Raw genomic sequence first — 26728 nt, forward strand, 5'->3', positions numbered from 1 at the left:
CACGAGGCAAGTTCAAAGAGGGAGACTTTTGTTTTATAAAACGATGGTGAGCAGCTCCAGTTTTATGTCAAACATCAGGGTTTCATGCAGGATATAGACATTTCCTGCTGGCCAAGTCTGTTTCTATAATGGTAACCCCATAGGTTCTGTGCTACTTGCACTGTAATTGTGCCAAGAGTTCCTGTATTCAACAGGGGAGGTTAAAAGTCAGTCTGGTTTTCACAGCTGTTTTGGGTAAGAATTGGCTTTCCAGCAGCTCTGGAAACTTACAGTTATACTCCTCAGATAAACATTAATCAGTGGCTATAATTTCACAAGGGCATTGTGGAGTTGTTTGGAACGAAACTGGAAATATGCCTGTGTGGGTGTGTATTTCATGGTGGTGTGTAGGGGCGCTCAGGGACATTAGTTTTAAGAAGGCCATTAATGAGTATAGATAATTGTAGAATTTTATTTCATAATTTCTTCAGGCACACATAAAGGTGAAAATGAGCACAATTGAAAGTTTAAATGGTAGACCTTATTTTCCCCTTGACTTTCGGTAAACTTAAAGATAGTTTATCTTCATTTTTTATTAATCTCAATTTGGCACTCATTCCCAATGCTTCAGCTTTCATTTTCTCTTTTCTTTAGTCTTTCAAGTAGTTATTGATTTATAAACAAACACTTAAATGTAAGGAAGATGAAGAGATTTTGATTTAAAGCAATCCTAATGGAGAAAAGAAAAATCATTTTGAGCTATAGAAGAAACTCCCTCCACAGCATCTCTTTAACCGGTTTGGGTTTTCATACTTCAGGTTGTCTTAAATTTGGGGCCATCTCTATTCCTTTATAGTTTTCCTAACTTGTCCCCTAAAAGATAATATGAGCTGTCTTTGATAAACCCATTTTAGAGCTTGCTCTGTGATCTGAATCACAAAGTTGACATTGAGAATTATGTTCTTCCCCTTGATAGAGGTTGCTAGAAATGGCAGAACAAACGTAAGAGTTTTTTTTAAGTACTTGAAAGACAGGACATCCTGTGGGCTTTTCTGACTGATAAGACATGCTGTACACATCTCTACTCAGGAGGCAGAGGAAAGCTTTGGAAAGAGGATGGGGTATAGTCATCACAAATATTTTAAAGAGACTATAATAACATGCTAAGGACAGCCAAAGCTGTAATAAAAAATAGAAAACATCAACATAAATGGTGAAATTATTATTACATTCTATCAATGTGAATTATCCAAGTCCTTTGATTTTTCTGGGAGACTATAAATGAAAAGAGATGTGTGCAAGAACCCTTCCAGAGAAGGAAGTCTATGTCCTCTTCCATACTACCCCCAACCAAAAATGAATGAGGAAAAATAACATGTAGTTATGTTAAGGTGTTAGGTTTTTAACAAGAGAGAATAAGATTAAAAGTACCTATCAAAGTAATAGTTTTCAAATTGACAGTTGTTCAACAAATACTCTAAAGTCCTATATATGTTATTGTCCTTGATTAAGATGGGCCTTCCCTTGGTCTAATAAGGAAAGTATACTTTCCCTGTTTATAAATGGCATTTTGCATTCATGGAAGAAAAAACGTTCAGTCCTTCGTGATATAAGATTTGTCATCTGATGATGTGGTAGCCCCTAGCCACATGTGGCTATTAGACATGAAATGTGGCTAGTCTGAATTGAGATGTGCTATGAAGTGTGAAATATATGTAGGATTTCAAATACCCCACAAAAAAATGTAAAATATCTCAATCATATTCTTATTTTGATTACATATTGGAATGATAATAATTTGGACATATTTGGTTAAATACATACATTATTAAAATTAATTTGTTTACTTTCTAACATTTCTATTAGAAAATTTTATATTACAATTTAAAGTTGCACAGGTTGCTCACATTATGTTTCTGACCTAGAAGCCAGTCTTAGATATTTGTATCTCTATAACTTCAGGCACTGAAGTCACTTTAAAAAATAAAGGAAACAAGAGATTTCAACTCTAAGAAATGAAATAAGGAAGGATAGACTTTAACTTGCGTATGTGGAGAAGAAAGTTCAAGAAAGAGGAAAAAAGGAAGCAATAGAGTTAGGGAATCAAATGACTGCAGAAAGCAAAGAGGATGGATCAATTGATGAAATATCAATGCAAAATAACAAGAGTACCACGGTAGACACACACACACACACACACCACGGAGCTCCTATCCTCTTGATTTGTTGCCCTATACTGCAAATCTCACATATTTGATTTCCAAGTAAATTCAGCAAGGTCGATGAGTTTGCACCATGATTGCTCATGAAATTTCTTCCTGTAAGTTTAGGTGGACTCACTGTCATGGTACAAGTTATTATTATTAAGTATACCTTCAGCATTTTATATCTACTGAAGTGGTCATTGCTCATATTTTTTGTTATTCTTTTCCGTTGGCATCTTCCATGCACTCTGTATCATCTAAATAGTCTAAGTCTGAAACATCAAAATGATTTGACAGATCTACAGGCTCGTATCTTGTTCCATTCTAAACCTTCAAAGTTATATGGAGGAAATATAATAAAAATTGATTCTGCAAAGATGTTCAAGCCCTCAACCTTCCTTACATGGTCAGGATAATAAAAAGATATATACCATACCAAAATTAATTTCCACTGCTCCCTTGGCCTTGGATAAATGAAAAACTATAGTTTTTAGTTTTATGGATCTCCTAGCCTTCACCAGCACCAATGTTGAGGAAATTAAATAATTAATCTTTCTTTTAATTGTATAGGAATGTCAGTCAGTGAAGTAAACACAACTTATTCCACTCTTGCTCAATGAAAGTTATCTACTGTGAAGGATTAGCTGCCATGTTCAACAATAACGAAGCTCTTGTTTTCCAATAAAGAGGTTAATTGGCTTCAGAGAAAATACATGTACAGAACACATAGGCCTAATATTGGTTTTGCAAAGGCCCAGTCTGAGGGAAGTTAATGTTTCCTGTTTATTAGCTGTTTTACAACAGTCTGCCCTTGACCAATAATTATGCTTACATAGCTGATGCTAATATGTGTCAGCGCAGTAGCTACTTAATGTATCCTCTGCACCTGTGTGCAATTGAGTTTGCTGTCAACCCACAGCGTCCTTAGTTCTCACTCTTTGGGTGTTGTTTCCTGTCTCCAAATGGACTAAGCACCTGGATGGTGGAAACGCCAATGTCAAACATCAGGCTGCCTTTCCTGGACCTGTTTTCTTAAATTCTAAATGTAGCCATCTGTTTTGCAGGTCTATGTGGTTAAAAATGAGAATAAGAAAAGTAGAGGATACTTTCTAAACTTAAAGAATTTTTCAAGGAAATTCACACAGGTGTCCCATGTGTATTCACTGGGGAGAGGCCTCTGGAGTTTTGAGAGCATACTGAATCACTGTAGGATCTTGCTAAATTGCAGATTTAAGCAGGGCCTGATAATCTGCATCTCCAGCAAGCTCCCAGGTAATCCTGAGGATGCTGATTCATGAGCAAATGTTGAGCAGCAAGGCATGGGGGCTCCTTAGGATCATGGTCATCATGATAACTACTTACTGATATTTACTGAGGTACAATTAAGCGTTTACTTTCTAAGTAGCAACCACGCCTTCTATTTCCTTTGAAAAGACTCATAAAGCTTGCCTGCAGTGTGACTCTGGATAACAGAAAACTCCTGGTAATTTTTGTGAAAGATAGAGCATTACATGGCAACTCACTGAAACTGATTTTGTCCATGAGGATGCTCTAAGTCACATATAGCAATAGGCATTGGAGAGAAATTTAGGAAACATGACTTAAAGAAATATGGCAGTGAGTGTTCCCAACTGGGACAGTTAGACTCATTAACTCCTTGATTTCCCACCTTTCTCCTTATTTACCTTCATGTTACTCCCTCTCCTATGGATTATTTATTCCAGTTTGCTCACCTCACTTCATTTTGAGAGCAAGCTAACTAGGTTACAAGTGGCTCTTTAAAAAGCACCCCATGTAATAAACAGGGCACATAAAATTCACTGATGTCAAGAAACAAGAATCAGGAGCAGTAACGATCTCTGAGACTTTGATCGTTTTAAAATATAGTACCCCTCTGGGTTAAATATTTTTTATGGCTTTGGGAAATATTCATATTAATTCCTAAAAAAAATGATGACCAGGATGAAGAGCCTATATAAAAATAGACTGAAGGACAATCACCAGGCCGATTTTCTTTCATGATACAAGTTTTCAGCGACAGCTCTAAACTAGCAACTTTTCAATTAAGTCCAATCTGTCACGGTGGGGAAAACCGTGTGGCCGACAGGCCTTGCAAAGAGATTTGGCAGTGAGTGGCCAAGCTAGCATTTCTAACTGAAAATATGCTGTATTTGTTTAAACCATTGCTTAAATAGCACTGTGTATTTTTACTCCTTTGTAGGCATTTATGCCATTAATTTATGTGGTACGCAATTAGGCACTGCAAGCTCAGTACTGGAGTCTCTGTTTTTCAGTCTTTCTCCCATCTCTAAGTTTGCCTTGGTGGCAGTAAAACAGAATGATAAAATAATCTTTTCTTCCCATCTTGCTCTCTCTGCCACATAGGGAGAAATTTTTGTCCTTGAGAATGTTAAGTGTCCAAATCATCTCTGAGCCCAGTTCATGGTCAGCACTTGAAGGGAACGGTTTGAGACAGCAGGAGCCTCTTAAACCATCCCACCACAAATCTATTACAATATAAAAAGACAGGAAATAATGCATCCCTCCCTCCTTCAAACTGCAGTGACATGACGCCATTATTGTAACATAAAGTACCTTCTTTTTCAAGGTTGTTCTTAAGAGCTGTGGAATTGTATGTTTCAAGAGACTGCATTATTAACAAGGTTTGTATTATAAAAAACATACAGGTCATAAATTAATGGCATCAATATCCCCTGGAACTAGATCTTAGCTGTGTTTAGACGCATTCTCATTTATATTGGTCTAATAACCAGGACCTTTCTCTGCTCACCACATTTCAGCAGTTTCGATTGGCTGTATCATTAGTTCAGTAGCGCAAGTACCAGAACCCCTCACAAGGGGCACGTCAATCACCTCATGTTCTCCTTCACCTCTCCCTCTTCTCCGTCTCTTCTGCATTCCCTCTCCCTCGCTGTTTTGTGTTGTGATTTATTTGGGATCGCTTGAACCTTTTTGATAAATAAGGTTATACACAAACCTAAGGTTGCAGGTGGAATCTCAGTTCCTTACACTCTCCACTACTCAATGTAATGTGATCAGACTTAGGAGGGGAGAAAGCCTACAAATACCGATACTTTACAGAGGGCAGCTGCCCTGTATTCTTTCGACTGTTGAATGTCCTTTAATTTAATTCAGAAGTCAATCCACTGCATGTTTTCTTTCCATTTATGAATTTCCACTTTCAGGAAGAGTTTTTAAAAAGTCAACAAACTCTTCCTGTTGTTCATGTGCTGATTACAGAGAATGTGTCTCTGTTCAAGGTTTAAATTTCCTTTTTGAGATTCTCAGTGCGACCTTCAATTATTTCTGTTGGGGCAATGACTAGAAATTCTTTAAAATAAAATAGTAACTGGTTGGGCCATGTGGATGTACACTGCTCTGTGGGACATGGAGTAACTTACAAATTAAGGATATGAGTAACACAGAAGATAACTCTGTGTTGGTGGTGCTGAATTTTGTTAGAGAACAAACCTCACCGAGACTGACTACTATAAGCATGCAAAGCAAGGAAATCGCATGCGTTTTGGACATACTTTGTAAGGCACCATAAGGTCTATTTCAAGAAACTAACATAACAACGGGTGATACTAAATGCTACTGAGGAACTTGCAATATTTTGCACATATGGACTGACTATGTGGCAGCATATATAAATATTTCGTTTGCTAATTGCAGTTAGTTATCAGATTGCACATGAACAGACAGAATGACATATGAGAAGTTCCAAGAACATTGTGTAACAGGACATACAACTGAAATATAGTTTTCTCACACTTGGTGAGATTTGAGCTCAGCAAACACAACTTATTCTGTATTCATTCATTAAGATTAAAATATTTAAAAAATCACCAAATTGAGAACATCATTGCGTTGTCATGTTCGAGGACCAATGCCAAAAGGAATGTGAAAAACTAGAGCTTAAGAGCCACCAGCTCACAAGTTGCTTGACACAATTTGGAATCAGTTGATAGTTCAATATCTGGTTCCCCCAAAAATGAGGTACCCAATACCTCTTTTTATCATTTTGGAGCTTAACTGACGAGCTAGTTAGAAAGGAGAGAAAGCAGAAAACAGAATAATTTTTAAAATTGCAAAATCTCTAAAAACTGAAATTTCAAGTCAACTCTATAATTTTCAAGGCAAAAATGACAGAATTAGAAATGTTTACCGTTGGAAAAGAAGCAACCATAAAAAATAACTTAATGCACTTCCTGTTTTATAGGGGATTTGTACATCCATCTCCCATAGGTAAAGTGTCTCTCCAAGATCCCAAGTCCAGTTTGTCAAGGATAGGATTCGAATTCTTACCTCCTAGACTTGTGCTTTCTCCAGCTTTGCATGCTCTGTTGATTACTATTAAACCTTTTCGGTTTATCTCTAGAATATTACTTGGAAGCCAAGGTGGTTTAGTGAAATGAGTCTGAGTTTTTCCATTGATGATATTTGAGTCGAAATCCTGGTTCAGTTTCATTGCCTTCATCTAGAAAAAGGATAATTAGACCTTGCTTTCCAAAATAATTTTAACATTAGAAACGAAGTATGTACAATGCCACAAACCTAAGATGTTCTGAAAATGGTAGCTGTTATTATCATTGCATCTTTGAGGCCTGGGTACTTAGTATGGACTCAATAAGCAAATGACAGAATAAATGAAAAAAAATAACAGATCACATAAGAATGAGTCAGTGAATGAATGACAATAGTAAGAATTGCCACTAAAAGATAAATGAAGAAGAGGCCTGTGCGTATTTTCTTTGGGTTCTCTCCGTGTATTAGAAATTCTTTGTTTCCTTTTTTGATTTCACTCATTCATCAAGTATGTTCTTTTAGCCTCTGTAGTGCTGGAAAACATGACCCAGAAAATTAGAAAATCAAAATGCACCGAATGGCTCAAGAATGTATATCAGCTCAGCACAGCCTAAATTGGAAAATCTAATTGAACATCTATCCAAACAGAGTTTTATAAACCTCACCTGCACTAACTATTCAAACTCAAGCAGAAAACCTCTCCTAGGAATAGGCCAATTTAATTAATTTTACTAAGTAGTAGAGGGCAACATGGCCTTGTGCCAGGGTATTCCTTTTTACTTTTTAAATGAATGTACACAAAATTACCCCTGGTACCATTTCAACAACCTCCTTAATCAGACTGCCTGTAGAAACTGGGAGTCTCCAATGTTAACTTTGCTAAGGTGTCTTTAAGACCAGAGAACAAGGAAGGGTCGGCAGTACCCTGGAAATGCTAAATGAAACACTCTTCCTTGTGTTCCTCAGAAGCTAAACCTTTAGGACATAAAGGTCGAGATGAGGTAGCAGAGTGATCACAAACGATAGCTCTGCTGAGCTCTTCAACCCACATAATTTTCTAGCAAATAAAAGATGTAGAAGACCTGTGTGAGAGGAATATTTTACTTTAAAACGACGTGGCCTGAAAATTGAGGAATAAGTGAGATATCCTTTTTAATACTCCCATAGTACTGCAGTCTTTTTAAAAACCAAAGAAGTAACAAGGCAGGATGAAATACAAGAGAGCAAACCTGCATGGAAATTTGTATAAGAGCTTTTAAAAATATTGATATTGTTCTACTGTAGAAGAAATACTTGCACATTAAAAAAAATAGGAATGAGAAGAAAAAAATTAAAAAAAAGGGAAAAACCTAATTCTTTAGTTCATCAATACAAAGCTGATCTTGGTGGGTTTTTTGTCAGCTTTGAAAAAAATCAACTTAATTGAGGCATAATTTTCATATAATAAAATGCACCACTTTTAAGTGTATAGTTCATTGGTTTTTGATAAATGTGTGCAGCAAGTCACCACCACCAAAGGAAAAAGTTCCTCCATTTTCCTAGGAACTCAACTTTACACCCTTATCCTTGGCCCTTGGCAGTCACCAATATGCTTTCTTTTTCTCTCTTTTTTCTTTTTTTTTTTGAGATGGAGTCTTGCTCTGTCACCTAGGCTGGAGTGCAGTGGTACCATCTCGGCTCACTACAACCTCTGCCTCCTGGGTTCTAGTGATTCTCTGGCCTTAGCCTCCTGGGTAGCTGTGACTAGAGGCACCCGCCACTGTGACTGTCTAATTTTTGTATTTTTAGTAGAGAAGTAGTTTTGCCATGTTGGCCAGGCTTGTCTTGAACTCCTGACTTCAAGTGATCTGCCCGCCTCAGCCTCCCAAAGTGCTGGGATTACAGGCATGAGCCACCGTGCCTGGCCCAATATACTTTCTATCTTTATAAATTGTTTTCCCTTTTGTACAGTTGCATATAAATGAAATCATACAGTACCTATTCCTTTAGGTCTGCTTCTTTTACTCAGCATGTTTTTGATATTCACTTATGTTGTTGTATATATTACAGATTTGTGGTTTTTTTGTTTCCAAGAAGTATTTCATTGTATGGATAGACCACAATTTATTTCTACATTTATCTCTTAATAGACTGTTGGTTTCTAGTTTTTTCCTATTATGACCACAATTCCTATGAATATTCATGCATAAGTCTTCATGTGAATATATGTTTTCATTTCTCTTGGGTAAATACCTAAGAGTAGAATTGCTGAGTTTATAAGTGAACGTTTAACTTCATAAAAAGAACCTGCCAAATTTTTTTCCAAAGTGGTTGCAAAAATTTTACTTTTCCCAATAGTAGCAAGAATATTTTCAGTTGCTTTGTATCTTCGGCGACACTCTGCACCACCTATTATTTCAATTATTTGCCTTTTCCTGATGACTAATGATGTTAAGCAACTTTTTATGTTATTGTTCATTTGTACATTTTCTTTTGTGAGCCTTCTGTTCAAATCTTTTGGCAGTTTTAAAAGTTGTTAGTCTTATTGAGTTGTAGGAGTTCTTAATGTATTCTGGTTATAAATTATTTGTCAGAAATAAGTATTGTCAATATTTTCTCCCAATCTGTGGCTTGCCTTTTAATTTCTAAATGGTGTCTTGCAAAGACTGTAAGTTTTTAATTTAAGTGAAATCTAATTCATCATGTTTTTCTTTTAAGACTCATTTTTTTGTGTCCTAAAAATTTTTGCCTACCCAATCATATAAATGTTTCGCTCCGTATTTCTTCTAAAAGTTATAGCAAAAACTCCAAGCAATACTTTAACTGTATACATTAAATTTTAATATGTTTCATTGCCATTTATATTCAATTTATTCTTTGTAGTTAACTTGTTATTTCTCCTTTGATTCATGGCTTACCTGGTGGTGTGTTTTTAGGGCTCCAAAAGTTTAGGAATGTTTAAAATATCTTTTCATCTAGATTTCTAGATTGATTTTGTTGTAGTTAGAAATCATACTCCATATGGTTTCAATGATTTGAAATATTAAGACTTTTTATGGTTCTGTATATGATCTGTCTTGGTGAATGTTATCTTAGAAGAAAGAGACTAGAAAAAAAAAAGAAATCTCAATCTTTCTTCAACTTTCCAGTAGAGAAACTTGTTTCAATATGAAATATCAATTATAGATTGAGTATCCTTTATCTACCATGCTTAGGACCAGAAGTGTTTTGGATTTAAGATATTTTCAGATTAAGAGATATTTGCATATGCATAGTGAGGTATCTTGGAGATGAGACCTAAGTCTAAACACAAAATTCATTTATGTTCCATATACACCTTACACATATAGTCTGATTAGGGATGCCTAACCCTGTATAAAATCACACAGCATTAAATTAAAATTTTGCTAAATTCATATGTATTAATAATTCTAAGAATATGAAATTAACTTGCAAATAGCATAATATATAGTAAATATTTGAAGATTTATCTCAGAATAAGAAATCAACAAAATGGACTTTGCCAAGTCTAATCTCACATTAAAATGTGAGTATTTTTGGAGAATAAATAGTTTTATTCTCACATCTTTTAGTAGTATTACTTTGCCAAATAAACTGTCTTTCACAAAACTCTTTTAAAAAGAAGTATTCTGAACATTTGGCAGAAGTTTTAAACAATATGAGCCCAAAAGAATGCTTATCTGACCAGAGTAGTTGTGAACTGGTCAAATATGTTTATTTCATATAATCTTTAATAAAATTATTTCCATGTCAAGAAAAAATTTCAGGAAAATTAGCTATTATATAACTGAAAAGTTTTATCTCACCAAAATAGCTGAAAAGTAGCAACAATTTGAGGTTAAGAGAGCACTCTACGAAATTCCCAAAGCTTCAGTGATAAAATAAGATTATAAGAAATAAAGAGTGGTAGAAAGAAGGATGAATTTTCTACAGCAGATTTTAGGGACTTGCAGGAAATGAGACCATGTTTTCTCCATTACTTGCTAGCCAAGTATACACTCCCAGGTAGCAGGATTTCGGTGAACTCTGGAGGACTATTAGACAATAAAATGAAACTATGTGCTAGCCAAAAATCACAAGTGATCACAATGGGAAGAGGCTGAATGAGGCAGCATAGCAGGGAAGGGTTTGGGTGCCACGTTGGGAGAAGAATGTTAGAAGCAAATTTTTCAGTGCTGCAAAAATAAAAGAATAGCACTCAAATATAAATTTTCTCAGCAAGGCAATTTTACTTCTACAGAAGGGTGCATCTCCTGGATGGAGCAATGGCAAGAGCACACCTGAACAAGGGAGGCAAAGGGGTTTTTATTCCTGATGCAGGTAGCCCCTACTGCTGCGTCATTCCCCTATTGGCTAGGGTTGGACCACACAGTCTAAGCTAATTCCAGTTGGCTGTTTTAAAGAGAGCAGGGGTACGAGTTGGAGTGGTGGGGTGAGTAGTTTGGCAGGAAGGATGGTTACAGAATGGGTGACTCAGGATGAGACAGGATGGAGCAGGTGACAGGGGTGACTCAGGTCAAAGCAGGTGACCAGGGGAACAGATGTGAACCACTGATTAGAAGTGGTGGGAAAGTTGTTTACAGAAACTAGAGGCAAGGGGGCGAAGAGAACTGGGAAGTTAAACTTTAAAATGGAGAACAGAGAATAAGAGAGCTGAACATACTGACATACTGATTCTTTGAAGAGAAACTTGGAGTTCACTATATTTAACAAGAACAACCTTTGTCTGGGCCTGACAGCTACCGTACATAATTTACTTTTTCAATAAATATATCTGGGATTCTTCTCCAAACTATTGGTAGATTTTCCACCATTTGAATAGTCCTTTTGAGTCCTCTATTGATGCCATGAAATTTTATCTGTTAGGAGTCCACAGTATTAAAAATCTTGAGTGGAAAGAGGGAAATAAAAAAGGATTTTTGCTTTCTTTTAAATTCAAATTAGCTTCCTCAAGCCACAGCTGGAATAGATTATTCTTGACCTTTCTTTAAGTCATAATTTATTTCTTTACAAGTCCCCACCGTCAAAGTTTTCAGGACAGTAAGAAAAATGTCTGCTTCAAAGAGTGGAGGACATGATTTGCAACAAACCATAATGATGATTTGCAACAAATTTGAGATTCTTTCCTCGTAGTTTTTCAAAATGATCAGGCTGATCACAATCATATTCAGCTAGTAAATTTGCTTTGGTTTCATCCTCTTTTACTCTTTCTTCTCCTGATTACCTGTAAATTCTGACTTTTTCTGTGACCAACCTGATTATTACATAAAGTAATGCCTGTAAGCTAATAGTTTACATGTTTTCAATGCTACCTGTTTTTTAGGAACTGTATGCTGTTGTGAAAGGAAAATATCTTGGGCCCCCAAAATCACTAAGGAAAACTCAAACTGGAAACTGCTTAGGGCAAACCTACTTCCCATTCTATTCAAAGTTATCTCTCTGCTCACTGACATGGTTGCCTATCTGATTGCCTCCTTTGTAAAGGCTAATCAGAAAGTCAAAAGAATGCAACCTATTCTTTTGTGCCTCTCATCTGTGACCTGGAAGCTCCCTCCCCACTTCCAGTCTTCCTGCCTTTGCTTCAAGTTGTCCCGCCTTTCCAGACTGAACCAATGTACTTCTTACATATATTGATTGATGTCTCATGTCTTCCTAAAATGTACAAAACCACAGGCTGTGCCCCGACCACCTTGGGCACATGTAGTCAAGATTTCCCAAGGCTGTGTCATAGGCATGTCATCAACCTTGGCAAAATAAACTTTCTAAATTAACTGTGACCTGTCTCAGATTTTCTGGGTTCACACTGTTATTTATGCTCACAACACATCAGCAACCCCATGTACCTGATGAGAAAACTAAGTCTAACCAAAATCAAATTACATGTGCGTACAAAAATAGTAATTGAAAAAATCATGTCTTGGGTCCAGGGCTCTTTGATTCCAGTCTGTTAAAAACAGATGTGACTAATTCAGACTTTCATTCACTCATTTGTTTATTCATTCATTCACATTAAGCACCCATTATATAGTAGGAAATATTCAAGATATTCAAGAAATGTAAAGGCATAAAAATGAATTAAAAAACACATTTTTACATCAAAGAGTTCACAATCTTTAAATAATTAAGTGAGAAAAAAGTTTTCAGCCTTGTGCATGTGATGAAATCACCTCCTTTTATTGTTTGATATGCTTGCTTAGATTTGACTAGTGTGTTTTTTAAAAAAACATTGTGCTGTGTTTTAGGTTAACTTTGCACCTGAAAAGAGAACAGTTACCTCTTAAAATTAGAGAACTATTGTATCTAATTGTGTAGATAGTTACTATGGGAATGATTTTATGTAAATTTTATTTTATTATATCAAATTAAGCTAGTGATTAGGTAGGTGGTTTGCAGAGATACTAAGAGCCATTTCTCTAAAAACTAGAAAAAGGAAAGATGGGAAGTCAAGTAAGTAATAGTGGTCACAGTGTTTATTTTTAAATTTTTCTTTATTCATTTTTTTAATTTTTTTTTTTTAGAAGCAGCATTTTGCTGTGTGCCCAGGCTGGGGTGCAGTCCTTTAATCATAATTCATGCAGCCTCAACTTCCTGGGCTCAAGCGATCCTCCCACCTCAGCCTCTTGAGTAGCTGGGACTACAGGCATGTGGTGACATGCCTGGCTAGTTTTTTCATTTTCTTGTAGAGACAGGATCTGACTACATTGCTCTGGCTGGTCTTGAACTCCTGGCCACAAGCCATCCTCCCACCTCGGCCTCCCAAAATGCTGAGATAACAGGCCTGAGGCATCATGCCTGGCTACGGGGTTTTTCAAACCCCCCCAATCTAATGGCCTGGAGTTGAAGTGTTATGAATTGTTATGTGTAAGTGTGGATAATGCAACACAAGAATCCAGGTAAGAGACAGAAACAAAAACAGATACAAGATTAAAGAATACTCAGTGTCCTTTGTACAAAAGGATTGTGTCCTTCCAGCCAGTCTTTCTGTCAGTAAGATGTTGAAAACTCAGAATGCCCATCAAAGTACTATATCTGGGTTTAGATCTCAGGCAAATCAAAGTGGTCAAACTCCTTCGTACTTTGCAAATTACTTATCACAAGAACTTGAGTTCTGGATCCTAAAAACTGGGAAGACTAATAGAAGAAAAAGTAAAGGAAGTAAAGAAAGAGGGTTTCTTTTATCTCTTTTGAATGCAGAGATGATCTTAGGCACCATTTGAAACGGAGTATGCTTGTGTGTTTTTTAACAGTTTTATTGAGACATAATTTACCTACCATACAATTCACCCATTTAAAGTGTATCATTCAATAGCTTTTAGGATATTCACGGCATTGTGCAAACAACACAACAATCAATTTTAGAACTTTTTAAGAAAATCACCACAGAAAGAAACCCTGTATTCCTTAGCCAACACCCTCCAATCCCTGCTTGCTTACTCTGGTACTAGCCAACCACTAACCTACTTTCCATCTCTCTAGATTTGCCTGTTCTAGACATGCTATATAAATGGTATCAAAAATATGTGGTCCTTTGTAACCGCCTTCTTTCACTTAGCATGAGGTTTTCCAGGTCAGTACATGCTACAAAAAAACCAAACCAAACAAAACAAAACACTTTATTTCTTTTTATGGCCAAGTAATAGAAAAAGAAACATCATTTCTTTTTGTGGCTAAATAATATTTCATTGTTACGTATACAACATGTTTTATTTATACATCCATCACTGAGGTACATTTTTGGGGGGTTGTTTCCACTTCTTGGCTATTTTAAATAAAGCTGCTACAAATATTTAACTCTAAGTTTTTACATGGACATATATTTTCAGTTCTCCTCGGTACATGGCTAGGAGTGGAATTGCTGGGTCATATGGTAATTCTTTGTTAAATTTTTAAGAAACTGCCACTGTTTTCCAAAGTGTTTGGACAATTTAGCATTTAGCAAAGTGCTTCACAAGCATTATCTCCAATGTGTTTTTTAAATTACTTCTTGGGAAAAATAAATATGGAAGGCAGAATAGCACATACAGTTTAACTTCTGCTTTCTATGTCCTGACACTATCTTTGGAGAAGAGGTGACACTATCTTTAGAGAAGAGGTGGGATTTAGAAGATATGCTTTCAAGTCTCAGTTCCATTTCCAGTAAGCTGGATGACTTAATAGATACTTAACTTTTCCTTGACTCAGTGTATGCATCTGTGAAATTGGAATATTGATGTACTCCACCTGTTTTACATGATTGTTTTAATGATGAAAAATAACAGATTTGAAAAGATTAATGTGCTGTGGAATTGTAGGGCTCCAAAATTATTATTATTGTATCTATTATCTATTTAAAGAATCATGCAAATTTTTTTACTTATACTTAAATTTCCTTGCACTTATTCCCTGTTTTTTAAAAGATATCTGTTATTTTTTCTCTTAATTTTTTATGGGTTTTGCTCATCACTTTCTAAAGAACCCCAAGTAAGGGGTTTGTGATTAATTACACACGATGATGGAATAAAGTATTTAGGGATGAGAGCACCTTAATTTAATAACTGACCTTGATTTACAGACAAAATGTAATGCATTTTAAGGTAGAAGTCTGACTTAGCACAATGCCTGCCCTTCAAATTTGATGTCTCCTAGTATGTGCGTTACTAATATGAAAGCTGTCAGTCAGATGGTTCTGATTGAAAATATCCTCCCAGTTGATTCACTGTCAACATTTTGGTCCCCTGAATAAACTCTCTTTTATACATAAAATCTAGAACAGGTTGCTTTCTGTATTTTTTCAAAAGGTTTTTTTTTCTTTTTTTTTTTTCGAGTTTAAACTTTTAATGGATTGAGCAGCCCTCGCATAACAATCCCAGTGTGCCCTTTGGGGAAAGATTTCCATTTGCCTACTCTTTATAGCAATGCTCCTGAGCCCTCTCTGGCTTGTTTCCCTTGGAGACCATATTCCACGGTTGAGAGCCCCTGTGATAGAATAATCTGATGACTGTGGCGTGGCCAAGGTCTGACATGTAGAAGTCATTGTACCAGTTGATGGTTCAGCTGCTCTTTTACATTTTCTGGAGGAACTAGGTTGGAAAGAAAAACATGGAGGCAGAAAGCATGAATGATTTTTGGAGGTTTGGTCTTTTTAAAGCTGGCTTTGTATCTGTTGGAGATGACAGACGGGAGAGGGCTGATCCAGGAAGAACTGTTATTTCTGTAATTAAAAAGAAGCAGAATCAGAAGAGAAGAGCCATCGTTCAGGCTGGGTTTGAATTACAGTACATGTTTAATTACCAGCTTTTTTTCCTAGTTATTTTAATGTTTTATTAATCCTGTTCCTCAAAATATCTTCTTTCATTTACAACCACTGACAGAAAAAAAAAATGTGACAATTAGTTTTCCTTTGTGCTTAGTAGATGGCATTCTCTAACACTATGGGTCAACGTGACCTTAACTTGAGTTTTATTATGTGATACCTACAATGGTGTCTTATCCGTGCCTCCTACTCTTTTGTGTTTATATAATTTTTTTAAGTTACTGTGGATCAGTGGACCTTGACCCTTAGAAGTCAAAAATCAAATTTTGAATGATTAGCAGTTATTTGCTTACATTTCTTCTGAACTGAAATTACCAAAAAAAAAAAATCACTTTTTTGCGGGGAGAGAGGGATAAAAAGTGAAGGAATTAATTGGTAACTAGTGGTGTTCATATGAATTCACTGACCATCTCAACTTCAAATAACTAAAACCTTGTTAAGGAAATAAATTGGATATATTAAGGGGAGGCTAAAGTATTGGAGGATATTTACAAAGAAGACTAATCTACTTCGGAGATATTTTTAGTATAGATGAGTTTTACTTCAGTGGTTCTCAAAATGGAGTCCCCATACTGGCAACAGCAACCGAACCTGGGAACTTGTTGGACATATAAATTCTCTGCTTCCACCCACAACTACTTTAGCAGAGTTTGTGGAAATGGGATCCAGTAATCTTTTGTGTTAACAACCTTTTTAGGGGATTTTGATGTTTAGGAGTTACTCCTCAGCTCATTGATTCTCAAACTGGCTTTACAGAAGAATCACGTGGAGAACTTTCCAATACATCAATGCTCAGGTTTTGCCCAAGACCACTTACATGAGAATCTTTTGGGAGTTGAAACTGGGCATATTTTTTATAGACTCCCCAATTGATCCTAATGAGCAGCCAGGCCAGGGTACAGAAGAATATGTCTCAACTCTAGTTGCACTTTACAATTTCCTAGGGAGATTTCAAAATGTCCTGATCTCAAGGTATCCCTCTATACATAATTAAACAGGATCTCTGGAGATGAGACTGGTATCTATCAGAAGTTCCTGTAAAATTCTCCTACGTAGTCAGGGTTGACAGCCACTGTGTTCACTGAAGTTACTTGAATGGACTAAATGATCTCTCTAGATCTGTTCTCTTGATGCAGTTCTTTAAATGTTGGGCTGAAAGATATAAATTTATGTACACATTTTGTTCCCACTTAGCACATTTTTCAGTTTAGTTCATTTTTTCCCCTGACTTTGTGGCATTTTAATTTCCTATTATGGTGAATTAACTAAATGTGAGCTTGTTGTTAACAAAGGAGGAGTCCATGCATAGACCACCATGGATAAAAGGAAAAGAGTAGGGTCAGACATGCACAGGGGGTGAAAGCTAACCACATGAGGAATTTTCAGGTTATATGATAATTGATATAATGGAACAAGCCCTTTCTTGTGACAGAAGCCATCTCCACATTTAAAGCAGAGTAGGAACTTGTGTAGGTTGCCTTCAGAGTCTCTAGCTCCACCATGCAAAAGTGGGTAAACAAGTAAAATATAAGATATCCACATCTTTCCATTTTGAGCCCATAGGTCTATTAGGTACCAAGCAAAGCAGACTGGTATTGATGTTCTCTGTCTCCCAATAAACCAGTCAACACAAAGGCCACCTTAAAATATAATAACATACAATTTTGTTCTAATTCATCATGCAAAGTTCAATGAATGCTTCACAATAGGGAGTTTTCAAAGATTCTTTGATGAGTGGGATGGACTTTCTGAGTCTGATGCACAAACACTCATCTAGGTCATTCATAAATATTATCTCTTCTTAATTTCCTGTTAGGGATCTACTGCCAAACCCTATGTTTTCCTGAGAATGGCTGTGGAGGTCACCATTTATCTTCTATTCACATTTGCCACTTCTCCAAGTCTCCAACTCCCAAATCAGTATTACTCTCATCATCTCTTTAACATGCCGTTCTGCCGCAGTGTGTCCTACATCTGATATCATCTTGCAAACACAGCAGCCAGAGAGAATCATACTAAAGCACTGCTTTGTCATGTTACCACCCTAAAATGACTCCAAATTTCCTTCAAGGTAAAGTGAAAGAAACTGTGGATCTCAGATTCTCCCTAAATGAATGCAATCCTTCTCTCCAATTTTTATGCTGGTTCCTAAGGCAAACTCATAGCTCCAGTGAGCTGGTTATCTTATTCTTTTCCATATATGAAAAAATTCTGTTGTCGTAACATAGCAGCTCAGCTGTGCTTTCTACCACCCACCTAATGTCTTCATCTATCCAAGTTGTATCTACACTTCTGAGTTCAGATAAAATCTCAAACCCTGCATCATATCATTGGTTTCTCTTTAAGGTTCTCTGAGCACTAAAATTCTCAACTCCTGTATTCACTGGCTTTCTTCTCCTATGCCCTGCTGGTGCACCTAAAGTTCTTATCACAGAAATCAGCCCTTAATTGCCCTTTCTTGGATAAAGATGCTCATTCAAGATCAATTTTACAGAGCTCCTTCTTCGATTTCAAATGTTTCCATTTATCTGCTAAGTAAACTGTAACTTCCGTGATGGAACCCACATTTTCATCCAGTGCTAACTTTATAGTAGGCACTTCTTATGGATTTTACATGGATTTTTTAATATTACTTCATCCATTCTTACTAATCTGAGATGTAAATATTATTATTATCTGAACTTCACAGATAAAGAAAGTGAGACAGTGAGGTTGTAAAAAGCCAGATTTACTCTAAAGAAAGAGCTATCAAGTGGAGAAGCTAAAATTCAGATTCTCCTCTCATCCCAAAGCCCATGATCTTTCCCTGACAACAGCAAACGTCTTCCAAACTATCCTTTAAATCTTTGTGACTGAGTTTAAATTATTTAGACGTTTAGAACGAAATACCATTTTGTAACAGGTTTTTTTTTAATCTCAAATCTTTCTTAGGCAAACAGAGCAATAGCAGTAAAAAAGAAAAAAAAAACATGAATGTTATGAAGTAGAATAATTAATTCTCTATTAAATAGAAATGGCTAGTGTTGATGATCATGGCATGTTGCCAGTGTGTAATGAGTCTGAGAAATCAAAACCTTAGAAGCTGAATCAAGCCAAACCCCTGAACTGGCTAAATGATATATTCGGAAGGATACATAAGGAGGAAAAATGACGGGTGGGAGTTTTCCAAGGTTAATTACAGAACAATCATCTAGGAACAAGGCAGTGAGAACAGGGAGGTCTGGCATGCAATGTATGCTGAAGGGCTGGAACCAACACATTGAAGATATTATTCAAGTACAGTTCATCATTTAAGAACACATTGCCCTCTGAATTCTTTAAAGGTCAGGGTCAACTTTATACCAGACTTCATTTGCATTCTTTGTTAATTTAGAAATGTTCTCTTGAGTACCTCTGTAAGCCTCTCATTGTATAGTGTATAGGTACTCTATTATAAATATTCAGATTAATCAGCCAACGTTACCCAAGCCATGGTATTTTTCTTGGCATTGAGCTAGGTGACCCAGAAAGTGCATAAATGTAAGATATATATGATATGATATTATAGCTAGATTAATAGATACTATTTATTAAGCATCTATTATATGATCAATACTTATGATATTTTCTATAACCTTCTGTTACATGTGGAAGGTAGAGGGAGTAGCAGCTTCCAGTTTACAAACAAAGAAACTGAGGTATAAGATTTTTCTGAACTTCTTAAAAGTCACATTACTGTGAAGTGGCAAACTCAGGATTTGAATTCAGCTCTCTCTCCCTCTATTTTTTTTTTTTTTTTTTTTTGAGATGGAGTCTCGCTCTGTCGCCCAGGCTGGAGTGCAGTGGAGCGATCTCCGCTCACTACAAGCTCCACCTCCCAGGTTCATGCCATTCTCCTGCCTCAGCCTCCCGAGTAGCTGGGACCACAGGTGCCCGCCACCACGTCCAGCTAATTTTTTTGTATTTTTAGTAGAGACAGGGTTTCACCGTGTTAGCCAGGACGATCTCAATCTCCTGACCTTGTGATCCACCTGCCTCAGCCTTCCAAAGTGCTGGGATTACAGGCATGAGCCACCATGCCCGGCCTCTCTCTTTCTCTTTAAAAACTTGATTTTCTTTTACCCCAAGATAAATTTCATTATGCTGGGAAACAAAGAGCTCCAAAATTTCATCACCCAGCAACTCTCCAAGGCAACTGTCCTCATGTGGAGTCTCAGCATTGCAGGCTGCCAGGCTCACAAAGCACCTCCACATCTACAGGAACTCTCCAAGGCAACTGTCCCCATGTGGAGGCTCCACATTGCAGGCTGCCAGGCTCGTAAAGCACCTCCACATCTACAGGGGCTTCCACAGCAGGGGAAGAGTGTGGGGAGACACACACCACTCTACATGCCTCAACTCAGAAGGGACACCCTCCATTTCTGCTCTCATTTTGTTGCCCAATGCAAGTCACATGGGAACACCTAACTTCAAGGAGGTATTTGCTTGTGACATGGAGAGGAGGCAGGGAAATAATGGGTAAAAGAGGACAGTTCCCTGGCAAAAGCAACGGTGGTACAACAGTGGGGAGAGGGGGAGGGCATTAAGCAATTTCAGTAATTCAGGTACGAGATAGTGGCATCTTGAGCGATTGTAATTCCACTCTCAAGCCTGGAAACCCATGGCCTTAAATAGGAACAGGCATTCTTATTTTCAAGCCTAAAAGTTGCCTTTTGGCCTACCCCATTCCCCTCTTCTGTACCCATATAAACCCAAACCCCAGGCTCCATGTGCAGAAAAGAAGAGGGGCAGAAGAGCAGCAGAGTAGCAGAGTGGTGTGGCAGAGAAGGAGAGGAGAAAAGGAGTATCTGAACATCGAGAGGAGTTTGTCTGGGGGCATTCAGAGAGGAGATCAGCAGCAGGAAGGCTGATCTGGTGAAGATCATCTTCCCACTCCATCCCATTTCCAGCTCCCCATCCATCCTGCTGAGAACCACCTCTATCCAGCAATAAAATCCCCCACATTTACCATTCTTCAATTTGTCCATGTGGCTTGATTCTTCCTGGATGCCTGACAAGAACTTAGGTAGCAAGAGGGCACTGAGCTGGCTAACACTTAAGCCATCTGTGAATGGCAGAGCTAAAAGAGCACTGTAACACACCCACTAGGGCTTTGAGAGTCACAGGCACCCACGCCTAGATGCTACCATGGGGCCACAGCCCAGAAGCGCTCACCCTGGCTCCTGCACCTGCCCATCTGTGTGTTGCCCTCCCATGAGGGGTTTGAGTATGTGGCAGCTGAACACACAAACCACGCGTCTGTTGCATGTCCTGTCAGGGGGGTCAGGGAGCTCTCCCATCTCACTTGGAAGGATATAATGACAAATCTCAAAAATATACATTATACCTCTATGAAATACATTGTATTACAACAATATACCTCAACAATTTATATTCTGTTTCAATTCAATAGGCAGTTAGTAAATCTTTACTTAAAATATTTTGCTAAGAGCAAAGGTGATAGGACTTGGTTCCTGATATGAAGGGATTGACAGTCTGATAAGGATAGTAAATCCTATAAAAAGAAAATGTATTAACAAAGAAGGACAAGGAATATTTGAACTCAAAAAAAATAAAGGCAACTTTGATCTGGGGATATTAAGGAAGGTTTAAGGCATTTAAATTTTTTTTTTTGGAGAATTAGTAGGATTTCATTAGGAAATACAAGGAAGAAACTCCTTCTAGATGAAGAAAGAAAAGGGATAAAGATGTAATAGGACATTTTACTTGTGGCATAGCTACCAAGGGCAAGTAATTTAAGACATCCTCCTCCTCCATCCCTAGGGCAAAGCAAAGCTTCTTCAGTGGTGACGGGAAGGGACAGGAAATTTGTAAGAGCTCCCTGCCCTGTGAGTACCTGCTTTGCCTGATTTTTGCTTTCACACTGCTTCCATTAACATATTTTTATCATAGCCAGCACAAGGCATATTCTAGAGTATTATGTTATTTTGTATTTAAAGGGTGCTACTTCTGGAAAATATTTATAAGGGGAGATGACCCTCCTGGCTCCATAAACAGCTACTCATGTGCCCCTTCCCCAACATATTCTTTCACTTTTGGGTTTGGAGGCCACTGAAAAGTGGCCTGAAACTGATTTCTAATTAACCAACCCAGGAAGCTGAGAAGTCACACACAGGTAAAGGGATTGGACCTCTGACCAACTCAGAGATTCATGGAGAACGTTTCAGTGGAATGGAATAGCTATTGTCCCAAAGCCAGAAATGATAATGGAAATTCTAATAGAAAACTTACTATATGTGAATAGAGATTTGGAACTGAAAGGTTGGACTCAATGTCCAAGACATAGGTAATGCATGCAGCAGGTATATACTCAACTACTATTTCTCCTAACTCAGGCCTGGAGATGGGTTATGGAACCTGGAAGAAACGCTCAGTTGTCTGATTTGAAAGTGCAAAGGCCAGTGCTTACTCAGAAACACTGCTTAGTGTCCCACAAAACTGGTGAAACCATTTAGAGGAGACCTTCAGGAAAAATTCTCTGTGGCAGCCACAACCACCATCCATCTAGCTCAAGTGGCCAGTCACACATCACACTTCCATTGCATCAGTTTCACATAACCTTCTCATGAAGTTAATTTTCTGGTGATGGAGAGACAGATCGTATAGAAATACATGTGTACAACAGTTAATAAGTCAAATGATAGAAGTTGCTGTGGAGATAAACATGGCAAGGAAAAGAGGCAGGGCACATCTGTGACAGTTTACCATTTTTAATAGAATGATCAGAAAAGATCTCACTGAAAGGTAAGTTTGATAAAAGGTTACATGGAGTGAGGGCTCAAGCCCTGTGTTTCCTTAGGGCAAGAACATTTTAATCAGAGAGAAAAGCAAATGAAATTTCTACAACAGAAGCATGCATGTTTGTTTTCAAGGAACACTGGAATCTAGTGAGGCTAGGGTGGAGTTAGCAAGTGTAGAGTTTACTGAAAAAAGTCAGAAAGACAGCAGTTTGTGTAGTGCATTATAAAGACTTTGGCATTTACTCTGGAGATCTAGAAACTTTTTAAAACATTTTGAGCCAAGATGTGATATGAAAAGGCTGAGATATTTCAAAGGCTCTCCCAAGCTGCCATGTTGAGATTAGACAATAGCAGAGCAGTAGTACAATGGTGGGGAGTGGGGGAGGGCATTAAGCAATTTCAGTAATTCAGGTATGAGATAATGGCATCTTGAGCCATTGTAATTGTGGAGCTAATGACAGGTGGTCACATTTTAGATATGTTTTGAAGGTGAAGTTGTCAAGATTTGCCGAGATTTGAATGTGAGATGAGAAACAAGTGCCCAGAATCACATCAAAGTTTTTAGTCTCAGAAATGGAAAGAATAAAGTTGTCATTAACTGGAGAGGGGAAGACTATGAGAGGAGCAAGGTGTGGGGAGTAAAATTGTGACTATGTTTTTGGAACATCCAAGTGGAGATACCAACTTGATGTGTGAATCTGAAGGTCAAATTAGAGGTCCAAGCTAAAAATGTAAACTTAGGCGTCATCATGATGTGGATGGTATTTTAAAAAATAAGCATGGACTATATCACCAAAGAGTCAATGTAATGGGAGAGAGGTTGGAAGACTGAGCCCTGGACCATCGCAATATTTAGAGGTCTACCTAGTTCTTGAAAGTCAGCCTGGAGCCAGATTTTACAGGGTAGACTGGGATATATGCCCCATAGTAAGATATTGGTTTAGGTCTTAGTCACATGACTGTGTCTGTATGCTTTTACAACCCTAGATTAAATGCTTGATATTAGCCATAGCCCCAAACAATGATAATGAGTAATATCTTTCAAGCCCACCCCAGCCTCCTAAACCCTTAGACCATTTTATATAAACACTCTTAGGCTTTAGCCCAGTTGCCTCCTCATAGCTTTAGTCCCACTTATCACTTTGTGTTGTCTTCCATTTATGTACATAGAAATATTTGTTTACCTTGTTTGTGAGCATGGTTGTGTAATTGATTTCCATTTTGTATTTTATCTGTGCATGTGCTTGAATCAGAAGTATGTGAGGGAATAAATTTACTAGTCCATCTTGACCTCATCTTTTCATGGGCATTCAGTACAGTTGGCTTCTTCTTTTTTGCTGAACACTTTCCTGGCAATGGCTTCTATTCCACCACATGATCCCCATTTTCTCCTGCTTTTAGGGCTATTTCTCTGGTCCTTTGCTATTTCACTTCTCCTATCCTAGAACTCTTAACTGTGGGAGTTTCTTAGGGCTTATTCTCCAAGCCCTCATCTTCACAATCTATACTCTCTCCTTCAACAATCTCATCTGTACTTCTGGTTTGAAATACCATTTATATGCTAATTACTTTCATATTCATATCTCCCTGCCTGGCCTCTCTTCTAAACTCCAAACTTGAATATTTACCTACATATACATTTGATTCTTAGAAGCATCCCAGATTAGAGTTGTTCAAAATGAAATTTTTGACCTTTCCTTCCAATCTAGTTTTCTTCCAGTATTTCTGATTTTAGCAACCACCCAGTGGTTTATGCCAGGAACAAGCATTTCATCTTTAACACTTTTTTCTCCTTTATTTCCGTATTCATGTCACCATAAAATCTTGTCAATTCAACCTCCAAAATATATGTTAAGCCCATAATTTTGTAAAATAACTATGTAAGGCAAAGCCTGAAGTTCTGTGAAACAATATGAAGCTAATGGAGCCTCTTAGAAGTTGCACTGTAAATGAGTATCATTTGATCTGGATGAAACAAAATAAAAATATTACACCTAATTCCTTTCTTTTGGGATTGAAATGGTAAACTTCTAAAGTTAGAACGCACTTTAGGGGCATCTTGCCATATTCATTGTCTTTGTAATAAAAAACTAAAACCCAGGGAGAAAAGTGACTATCTGAGGTTCCTACAATTAGTAATGAAAGAGGATTAGCACCTACATCTCCGAATTCAGTCCAGTGCTCTTTCACAGCACCAAATTGGCAGACATCCATGACTAAGCTCTGATAAATATGAGGCTTATGCCATACAAATAGTCTCTTTTATATCTGTTATTTCCTGAAAAAGTAAGACAAAAGTGGCTTTGTAGGTATTTGCAGCTCTGTATTAGTAGGGTGGATTTAGTTTTTGTCTTAGCATAAACATGATTTTACTTATGAAACACTGATCTTAAAACAAATAAGCAAACTAACAAATGACCTAGCTTAAATATAGCTCAGGCTAAAGTAATGTAATTATTGAAGGTAAATGGTATTTGTATATTTGTGTAAGGTCTAAGATTTTGGAAGAAAACTTCTGGGCAATCAATGGCCTTTTGCCATCTCTACCTCATCTCTTCCTGGACTCCATTACTGCTTTCAGAACTATTCTGTTATAAGCTTTAAAAACAGATTATCATCCTTTATTTGATACAGAAGATAATCCTGTTGATGTTTCTGAAACCAGGTTGTCTACAAACCTGATCCACTTAATAAAATATGATAACAAAACTGTGCCTGTCAGTCTCTGAAGAAACTGAGAGTAGAATTAACAAAATGTAATTAAGGTAATCCAAGTAAAGATTAAGGCAGTGATGACAAAATTATTTTGCTATAGAATAGAGTTGTATTTCTGAGTGGAAGCTCAAATTCTCCTCTCTTTACCTTGGTTGAATCCTATTATTACTTTGATTCAAGTATATCTTTGCAATTAAACTGCTATTGATTATATGGAAAGGAGACAGGAAAATACTATGTAGAAGAGGGCTGTTCCCCTGCAAAGGCCCCACCCTCAAGCCTGAAAACCCATGACCCTAAATGGGAACAGGCATTTCTGTTTTTGCACCCAAAATTTGCCTTTTGGCCCACCATGGCCCCACATCTTGTACTCATATAAACCCCAGACCCCAGGTTCCAGAAGCACACAAGGCAGAGACGAACAGAAGAGTAGAAGAATGGCAGAACAGCACAGCAGAGAGAAGAGAAGGAACATCCAGATGGCAAGAAGAGTTTGGCTGGGGGAGGTCAAAGAGAGATTGGCTGCTGGATAGCCAAACTCCAGAAGATCATCTTCCCACTCCATTCCCTTTCCAGCTCCCCATCCATCCAACTGAGAGCCACCTCCACCACTCAATAAAACCCCTGCATTTATCCTTCAAGTCCGTGTATGACCTGATTCTTTCTGAACATCAGACAAGGACCTGGGTACCAAGAGGGCACTGAGCTGGTCAACACTTAAGCTGTCTGCAGATGGCAAAGCTAAAGGAGTGCACTGTAACACATGCCATGCCAACTTTGGCTTCAGGAGTTGGAGACACCCACCCCTAGATGCTACTGTGGGATCAGAGCCCCAAAGTGCTTGCCCAAGCTCCAGCACCTACCCATCTGCATGCTCCCCCTTCTGTAAGGGGTTTGAATGCATAGCAGCTGAACACACAAGCCATACCCCTGTTGCACATCCTGCAAAGGGCATCAGGGAACTCTCTTGTTTCACTAATAGAAACTATTAGAGTGAAATCCTATATTATTTTTAAATTCTAAGCTTGAAGTTTTAGATAAATAATATTTATCATAGGAATGGGACTATGCAACTTAGTTCCATTAATAAAAACAGTGAAATGAAGTCTATTTGTTTTATCCAATATGAGAATGTTTAAGAATATGTCTTTAATTGACATCTAACTTTGGACTTTGGCAAAAGAAGAGTCATTAAAACAAATACTGTTTATGTTGTCATATATCTAATTTTGCCTCCATGTTTTAAAATCATATGGTTGTGGATCATCAGGGTTAAGGGTATAGACTTTAGGTTCACAAAAATCTGGTTTAAATCTTGCCTCAGTCACTTCCTCATGATTGAACAAATTACTTAAAACTTATAAGTCTCTTTCAAGTCATCTGCAAAGCTGTAATAATTATTTCTCCCTAAGAATGTTACTGTGAATATT

The 26728-nt window shown here is 37.4% G+C and overlaps 1 long non-coding RNA gene across 1 annotated transcript; it reads left to right on the forward strand.

Annotated features, from left to right (window-relative positions):
• The first annotated feature begins 20017 nt into the window (after positions 1-20017).
• On the forward strand, positions 20018-25914 carry LOC129052378 (uncharacterized). Its single transcript, XR_008517383.2, has 3 exons — positions 20018-20260; positions 21607-21671; positions 25685-25914. It is a non-coding gene; the product is annotated as an uncharacterized LOC129052378 (long non-coding RNA).
• The last annotated feature ends 814 nt before the right edge of the window (positions 25915-26728 follow it).

This window comes from Pongo abelii, chromosome 22, assembly GCF_028885655.2.
Source record: "Pongo abelii isolate AG06213 chromosome 22, NHGRI_mPonAbe1-v2.0_pri, whole genome shotgun sequence".
NCBI classification, from domain to species: domain Eukaryota; kingdom Metazoa; phylum Chordata; class Mammalia; order Primates; family Hominidae; genus Pongo; species Pongo abelii.